We start from the raw sequence: 9,600 nt of genomic DNA on the forward strand, positions 1-9,600 counted from the left end.
TTTTTTTTTTTTTGTGGTGCTGGGGATTGAACCCAAGGGCATTCTACCTCTGTGTTACACTCCCAGCCCTTCTTTTTTTCTTAGTTTTTGTTTTGAAACAGGGTCTTGAAGGTTGCTGGGAGTCTAAGTTGCTGAGACTGGTCTCAAACCTGTGCTCCTCTTGTCTCAGCCTCCCACGTACTGGGATTACAGGTATATGGCACCACACCTGGCTTCATCCTGGAATCTTTCAAGGCCTGTAACTAGCTCTGCCCAACAGAATGAGGTAAAAGTAGGAGTACTACTCACAGGTTTCAAGAAACCCTTCAATGACTATTCTTTCTATCTTGAATCACTGTTGCCCTGTGAAGAGCTGGAGCTGTCCACTGGAGGATGAGAAGACTTGGGGCAGAGAGGGGCAGGGCAAACTGAGCTTCCCCTAGACTAAGTGCACCTGCCCAGCAGCTGGGACACTTCAGAGATCAGATCAGCAAGCCCAGGCAGATGAGAATACAACCCACAGACTTGGAGGAAATAATGAATGCTTGTGTTTCAATTTGTTTTGTGGTGATTTTTAGGCAGTAAAAGCTAAATGCAACAATTTAGTAAGTAGGAAGACACCCAGGGGAAAACAGTGCAATAAAGAAAATGTTATGGGAAGTGGAAAGCCAACGCTCTTGGTAATTCAATTTGGTAATTCCACTCCTTGCCAGAAGTCTTCTTTGTGCTCATTTCTTATTCTTAGTGGCTTATTGTGTTCCCAGTTGAACAAAAGAAACAAGTACATTAATCAAAACACTGAGGTATAAGCACAAACTTGGAACTATTAAAACTTTCAAGTGCAAATATTAATGTCACTGTTAGCTTTAAGTAACAATGTTGTTATAAAACAAGTTAATGATGTTTAAATTCACAAACATTAAAGTCAATCACTAAGCCAAACATGAGAAAGAGGGAGGGGAATAGAGTGGGAAGTGAGGAAGAGTTAAATGAGGGATGCATCCATATATGTCTCTACCAGCCTGTGCCCCTTTAAGATGTATGGTTACAATGCACCAATAAAAAAATTAAAGCAAGTTTACCATTCCTGGTGCAATAAGCCCCCATTTCTGGCTTCACTATTTCTGCTAGTATATTATTCTCAAACATATCCAGTCAATAATAAATTTCTTTTCTTTATGTTGTCTGCCTACCTGCCTTCTTGCCTGGCTTCCTTTTAAACAGGGTCTTGCAAGGTTGCTAAGAGTCTGGCTAAGTTGCTGAGGTTGTCCTCAAACCTGCGATCCTCCTGTCTTGGTCTCCCAAGTACTGGGATCACCAGCGTGCACCACCACGCCCAGCTCATGTTGCTTCTTGTATCTGTCTCTGCTTTCCACTTCCATGTCACACCTTTTTGCCTCACTGTGAATGACAGTAACAGCCTCCCTCCTGTTCTCCGTCACGGCACCTTTTCTTTCTCCCAGGTATGTTTCGTATTATTGTCATATTACTCAAAAGATAAAGTCCAAGGGCCTCAACCACTCAGCATATTATTACATTAAACCATGTTACACTATAAGCATTTTATAAGGATCATCTGTTACTATTTTTAATCTAAACCCTTTACTGCAGGCAAACTGGTCATTCAAAAAATATCTTGCTCATTTCCATTTTGTATATTTGTTCACAGTATGCTCTACATCCTGAAGTGCCATCTTTCCTGCCTAAGTATACTCGCTCCTCGTGAGTCTACTTGAATCCAATCTCTACCATAAACCTTGTATTTTCCCTTGTAATTTATAGCCCTATAATCTAGGTAAAGTCTATAACATGTATTCTGGTGGTATTACACTTTAGAGCTTACTGTTCTTCTGCAGCTTAACTTTTACCTATAAATTTATAATTTTCTTTAATGAATGTAAGAACCCAAAATGTATAGATAAGTTTTCCATTTTTGTGTTTCCAAGTTGTAGACATGTGTACTTTATTAATATTATATTAATTGTAAGAAGCATTGTAACATCAAATTTGTGAAAACACAGACTCCTGGTTTCAGTCATGTCAGATTAACAGTTATTTGAACTTGTCCCCTTGCCATACTCCACTATGAAACTCTACACAACACTTAACACATTAAAGGTACTGAACAACAAACATCATAGGGCTATACATCTTGGGCTGTTTGCTTGAGTTAAGCTCCAAGTCCATCCTTACTTTTTGACTGAGGGCTCTTTCTAAAGTGTGACAAAAGGAAATAGAACCCAGAGAGCTACAATCTCACTGGGCATAGTATTGGCGAGAAAAAGACCTACACCAGGAGCAAGAACTTGAATTCTGCGTAGAGGCTATCTCTAGTCACTGGACAAATATAAGTTGCTAGTTAGTGTAGGAAAAGACCTTGAAAAGCCTGCTAGAAAATGGATGGTGGGGATGTAAGGGCTAAGTGGAGATCTGAAAGGGCATACAGTGCTGGGAGACACTGAAGCTACAATCATCCGGGGTGGCAGACACGTGTGTGACTTTAGAAAGACAATGCAATGAGCATTAGGAACACACCCCAAAACAAGGGCTACTCTAGACCCCTCTTAGCAAAACCAGGTGAGTTACCAGTACATTTATTGCTAATATAACAAAACTCAACACTGTAAAGGAAGACAAAAACACAGACTACAAATGGAATATCTACAGTGTACAATAAAAAAATTATAAAGTCTAGGTTACTCTTTTTTTGGGCCCCCTCTCACCTGTGTGGGAGAACTTTTCTATTTTCTATCTTCCCTTGGCTTAAAATAAACTTTCATACCCCAAAATAGTAAAGTGTGCAAAGAAGCAGGGATATATGAGCTAAGAAAAAATATGACACAAAAAAGATATGGTTTAGCAACCAATGACTTTAATATACCTAACAGCAATATGCTCAATAACATAAAGGAAGAGATGGACATAATGAGCAAATAGAGAATCTCATCAGCAAATTGCAATTTTTTTTGTGTGGTACTAGGGGTGGAACCCAGGGACTTTTCTACCTCCGGGCTATACTCCCAGACCTATTTTATACTTTATTTGGAAACAGGGTCTCACTAAGTTGCTGAGAGCCTCACTAAGTATCTGAGGCTGGCTTCGAACCTGTGCAACCCTCCTGTCTCAGCCTCCCAAGCGCTGGAATTCCAAGTGTGCGCCACCACGCCCGGCAAATGTTTTTATAAAAATAAATTTCACCATGTGAATTTGTCAGTACAATGACTAATATAGATGAAAGGATTAGTAAGCCAGAAGATCAATAAAAACTATTTGAACTGAAGCACAGAAAAGACAGAAAGAAATGAAGACAGCTTGAATGACCTATGGGACAATATAGTTTGTGTATTTGTAATTTAGAGCTTCAGAAAGAAAAACATAGAAAAACATGTGAAGAAATAATTGAGAATTTTCAAAAGCTTATTTAAGAATAACCAGCCTATATATCTACAAATCCCCCAAATCCCCACATTGAATAACGACAAAACCATGCCGAGGCATATTACAGTCAAACTGTTAAAAACTAATGCTAAAGAAAAACCTCTGAAGAGCAGCAAAGGACAAGAAATGACATGCTGTATATGAGGGAAAACAATAGGCATTATGGTTGACACCATCAGAGATGATGCAAGTTTGAGGACAATGAAAAGGCAACTTCAAATGTGCAGAAGGATCAGCTGGAATACTAGATTCAGCAAGTATATCATATATAAATAATATTCAGCATATATGTGTATACATAACACACACACACACACACACGCACACACACACACACACACAAGCTAAGGATTGGTAAGGATTGGACCCAGGGCCTCATGCATTCTAGAATGTATTTGTACATTCTAGAATGTACAAATACATTCTCTAAAAATAAAGGTGAATGCCGGGTGTGGTGGCACACGCTTGTAATCCCCACGCTTGTGAGGCGGAGACAGGAGGATCACACTGCTTCAAAGCCAGCCTCACTGGCTTAAGAGACTGTGTTTCCAAATAAAAATATAAAATAGGTCTGGGAGTGTAGCCTGGAGGTAGAAGGGTTTTCAGGAACCCTAGTACCACCAATAAATAAATAAATAATATTTTCAAGTAAGTAAAAGCTAAGAAAATTCATCACCAGCAGAACTAACAACACATGCTAAGAAAGTTCTCCATGCTGCAGAGGAATGATAATAGACAGAGACTTGGACATACACAGACAACAATTATCAAGAAGGGAGATTAAAACTAAATGTATAAATAATTATATTAGTGGAAATGAACTAAACTCGCCTATTTAAAAAAAAGTGGAGATGGTCAAACTGGATTAAAAGAAAGCAATATCAAAAGAATATGCTTTTCATAAAAATTGTACTTTATTATTAAAGACACAATTCAGAAGTATAAAGATGGAAATTATGCTAGTAATAGCAGACAAATAATAAACATAAAAGAGAGGTATATTGTAGTATCAGATAAAGTAGACTTCCAAGAGAAGAAATATTACCAGGACAAACAGAAACATTATCTGAGAGAATCAATTCATCAAGGTGCTACTGTAACAGAATACATGAGACTGGGTAATTTATAAGGCACAGAAATTTATTTCCCACACAGTTCTGGAGGATGAAAGCCAGAGATCAAAGCAGAGGGGAGGAGCGCTACACCCTCCCAACGGTGAAAGGCAGAGGGAATGCACTCCCTTTGGTCAAGCACTTTTATAATTCCACATATGAGGGGGGGAGCCTTTGTGACCTTATAGAGTCCACCTCTTAACACCACTGTTTTGGACATTAAGTTTCAATGCTTGCATTTTGGAGGGAATATACGTTGCACACCATAGCGGTAAGGATACAGCCAATTTAGGTACAATACCATCAAGCAAATAAACATAAGTATGTATACAGAACACTCTAGCCAATGACCGAGTGCATGTGGAACTTCATTCACAAAGACAGACTCCAAGATGAGCTATAAAACAAGTCTCAATTCATTTCAGGGAATGCATGTGGAGCATATGCTATGGTTTGAGTAAGTGTTCCCCAAATGTTCATATGTTAGAGACTTAGTCCTCGGGGTGGTACTATTGGGAGGTGATAGAAACATTAGGAGGTGGGGCCCAGTGAGAGGTCCTTAGGTTATCAGGGTATGCCCTCAAGGGCCACTGTGAGACCCTGGCCCATTCTATCTTCCTTTTTGCTTCCTGGCTGATGAAGTTAGTGGCTATGTGTTGCGGTGTGCTCCTCCCATCAAATACTGCAGTTTCAGAGCCCCAAATAATGGGCCAGCCCAGTATGAACTGGAGCCTCCAAAACCATGAACTAAAGTAAACCTTTCTTTCTATAAGTTAATTATCCCAAGTAGTTCATTTGTAGTGACAGAAAGCTTACCAATACAGTATGTTACCTAAACATAGTAAAATTAAATCAGGAACTCATAACAGAAAACTATGAAATAATATCCTCAAATATATGTAATTAAGCCAATGAGGACAAGTACCTCTTAGAGCCAATATTACATAGTAAATATATTTCCCCTCATTCCCCTATCTGAAAGAAACATTTAAATTCTTGCTATGTCATGTTCATTATAACCATGGTGGACAGGAACTTTATAAGTGAATGCATTCCAATGTGTTCTTTAAGAAACAATCTTCACCTATGGTTGTTTTCTTAATCATAGCTAACATTCATAAGATCAAAAAAAGTGGTGGACACTTTTTAATTATTGTGTCATTTATATCAAATGGCAGATTCCATTCTAGGTAAAATTCATTTTTATTAATATTATAGTAGGACAAAATAATTTATCTGCTGAAGATAAATGTGTAGAGACCTACAGAAATTCTTCATGGGTAACAGTAAATTAGATAAAGACTTATAGGCTATCTTACTCCTGAGAAAGTCCTGTTTCTTGTTTCCCAATAAAAACTGATTCAGTGTGTCTGCTCATACTTTGAGGACTTATAATCAGGCATCATGAAGAGGGATTTGACTTACTGGACTTTGTTCTGACCTTGTGCTTCTAGAGTTTTATGGTACAGGGGTTTTTTTTCTCCCCTAAAAATATAGTATGACCGAGTTTACTTTCTTTCTTCTTTTGTGTGTGGTACTGGAGAGTCAACCCGGGGCCATTCTACTTCTGAGCTACACCCCCAGTCCTATTTTTTATTCTTTATTTTGAAACAGGGTCTTATTAAGTTGCAGAGAGCCTCAATAAGTAGCTCAGGCTGGCCTCAACCCTTCAATTCTTCTGTCTCAGCCTCCAAGTACTGGGATTATAAACCTACACCACCATACCCAGCTGACAGAGTTTAATTTTGATGTCTGTTTTTGCCTTGAGTACCATCTTTAAGTATTTATGGATTATGGGTAACCTTAACTATAAACCTCATGGATTATATACTATATATTAGTATTCATTTGCTTAAATATAAAGAAAACAACCCAGTTCTTTTGACTCTGAGCGTGATTTATTTTAGATTTTTATTTTATTAATCCTCAAAAAATCCATAAACATATGTCCTGTATTTTGGTGTTTAGTGGTGTTTGAGATTGGACCCAGGACGTGGCATAAGCTAGGCAAGCACTCTACCAGTGAGCTACATCCCCAGCCTTTTGTACTTTATGTTTTAAAAGCAAAAGATTCATCATGTGAGCCAGCAATATTTAGTTCTGCTGCTCTGACTACAATCAGCCTGGAGGAAGAAAGGTTTCCCTTGAGAAACAATTAAAACAGAGACCATCTAATCACACACACACACAAATTTAATTATTTGCAAGCATCAAGATCAGGCCTTTTACAGGAATCTTTCAGTCCTTAGATGTAGTTGTGAAGCCCTTTCCACACTGTTCACGTACTACAGGTAAACGCTTTAGCAAGCTGTCAACCATGCTCTCTTACAGCTGACAAAGTCAGATGGGAATAGTTATTTTTTTTTTCTGTGTCTCTTTGTCAGTGACCCTAACTACTTGAGAGTACATATAATATTTACCCTTAAAATCATAAATGACAAATGGTAAATTAATGTGATTTGTTTTATATTTTGGGCAAAACCAATATTTTGTATAAAGAAATTTCACTAATTTGAAATTTATCCACAGCAGAGTTCTTATTTGTGTATAGCTCACTGTTAATACTTAGATATAATGAATTCATTCAGTCAACTCTTGTCTTATAAATGTATGAATATGAGTCATGGAATTAACACACATATAATCCAAGAGTCATCAATGGAACCTTTTAAATGAGAATGGAGGGTGGGGTCCTGACTTAGATGGGGCAATTGGGGGCTGTTATGGTGCTGGCAATGTTCTACTTCTTGACCACGACCTCAGTGAAGTGTGCTCACTTTGAGGTAAGTCATTAAAGCTGTACCTTTAGGATGTGTGTACTTTGTTGTTACATGATTCTTCAATTTAATAAGGCTAAAATAAAGAGAAAAATTTATAAAGTAGAAACATTACATGACCCAACTTCCATCAAGTTCTGGATTTCTGTCTTGCTCAACACTGGATTCCCAGTAATCAGAATTGTGCCTGCCACAGAAAAAGGCCTTGATACTCAGATGAATTATTTTTTAAAAAATTAAAATCCAGCCAGGAGTGGTGGTGCAAGCTTGTAATCCCAGCATTTGGGAGGCTGCCACAAGAAGATCATAGTTTGTGGACAGCTTCAGCCCTTTGCAACTCAGTGAGACCCTGTTTCAAAAAACAGAATAAAAATAGGGATGGGGGGGTGTAGCTCAGAGGTAGAATGCTCCTGGGTTCCATCCCCAGTACCGAAACAAATAAACAAACACCCACTAAAATCCTACTTATGTTAATTAGCTCACTTTAATAATTTCACAATGTGTGAAATATATACACATTACCTACATTATATACACATTACTTAAATTACCTTGCATATTATAAATATATAAAATTTTATTTGTCAATTGTTCTATAATAAAACTGGAAGAAAATAATAAATTATTATTGCTACATAAATAATCAAAGGTTGGCCGGGCGTGGTGGCGCACGCTTGTAATCCCCGCGTTTGGGAGGCAGAGACAGGAGGATCACGCAGGTTTGAAGCCAGCCGCGCGCGGCTGGCTTAGGAGACCCTGTTTCCAAATAAAAAATGTAAAAATAGGTCTGGGAGTGTAGCCCGGAGGTAGAAGGGCTTCCAGGAACCCCAGTACCACCAAAAAAAAAAAAATAATAATAATAATAATAATAATTAAAGGTTCCCTTACCTACCCATACCTATCTCTAATCCTGTTTTTCAGAGAAACTTTTTCAACATGACTTTCTATTTTTGGCTTATGTGGCAGTTCTATTCATAATTCCAATAATATGCTAATATCTTTTTTCTTGATTTACCTATTTCAGACACTCTATGACAGGTTAGGAGTAGGAATGATCAACTATTACTTCCTTTTTTCCTCCTTCAAATATAGTTATAATTAGTGAGATCTTGAGTCAATTTAGAATTCAAATGTTGAATCATATTCAATTTCTGTCTCAAATTTGAGAGTGTATTTAATAATGAATAGAAGAAACTCAAAAAATCTGAATGTCAGGAAGAAACTAGACTGGGGCCAAAAATTATAATTATAAACAAAACAAATATTTCCTCATATTTTTATATTGATAATCAGAAACAGGCTTTGTATCCAGTCATGCATTGCCTTAAGTAAGACTTATCTTAATTTGGCAAGATCTGAAAGTCTTCCAATTAATGCAATTATATCAATGCATATATTTTAGGGGTATATGCTCATTTAATCTAACTCGTTCATTTATTTTTACAGAGAGATAATAATCCCAAGAAGCGAATTTAGTTGCCCTGAGTCACACAATCAGTTTTATGACTTTCTAATATTCCATTTAGTTACTTATTCATTCAGCAAGCATACAGGGTGCTAGGCAAATAAAAAGTAAATAGGATAAGTTCCTGCCTGCACTCAAGGTAGCTCCTTTTTTTTGGAACACATAAAAAGTCAACAGAACAGGGTAACATAACTTCTGAAAGAGAGGTCAGGGAGAATGGAGAGAGGATGGGGGAGGTGGTGATGCTTGATCAAGCCTGAAGGTGGGGGATAGCAGGATGGCTGGGGAGGAGAGGGACTCTTCACACAGTGAGACAAAAGGACTGAAGTGCACAGGGATGATCTGAGAATTGGGGGGTGCAAAGTGAGGTGTAGAGGAGTCGGCCATGAAGACAATGGAGGTTCACTGCAGAAACTTAGAGAACAACATGGTCAGGCTGTACTTCGGAGAGCCTACCACTGGGCAGGGAAGAAAAATGGACTAGAGGCAGGAGACTACATAATGAGACATATGGTGGAAATAAAAGAAAGTCACAGAGGAAGAGATGGATTCTGGAGTCAAGGAGGCTGGCTTGGCAAAACTTGTGGATGGACTGAAGAAGTGAGTGTAGAAAAAGAAAGGGCTCTGAGATTGCTAGTGGGAAAAACCTACTCAGCAGCTCACAGGGGGCTAGCAACTGCAGTCCCTAATGTGCCAGGATAGCAATCTGAAAAGGAAGAGGATGATAAATTTAATATTACTGATACATATTACTGATAAATTTAATAATACTGATAAGAAGACACTGAAGTATCTCAGCAATAAAAATGTTTTCTATGATTTTCCTTGA

The sequence above is a fragment of the Muscardinus avellanarius genome (genome assembly GCF_963383645.1).
Source record: "Muscardinus avellanarius genome assembly, chromosome: 6".
NCBI lineage: Eukaryota > Metazoa > Chordata > Mammalia > Rodentia > Gliridae > Muscardinus > Muscardinus avellanarius.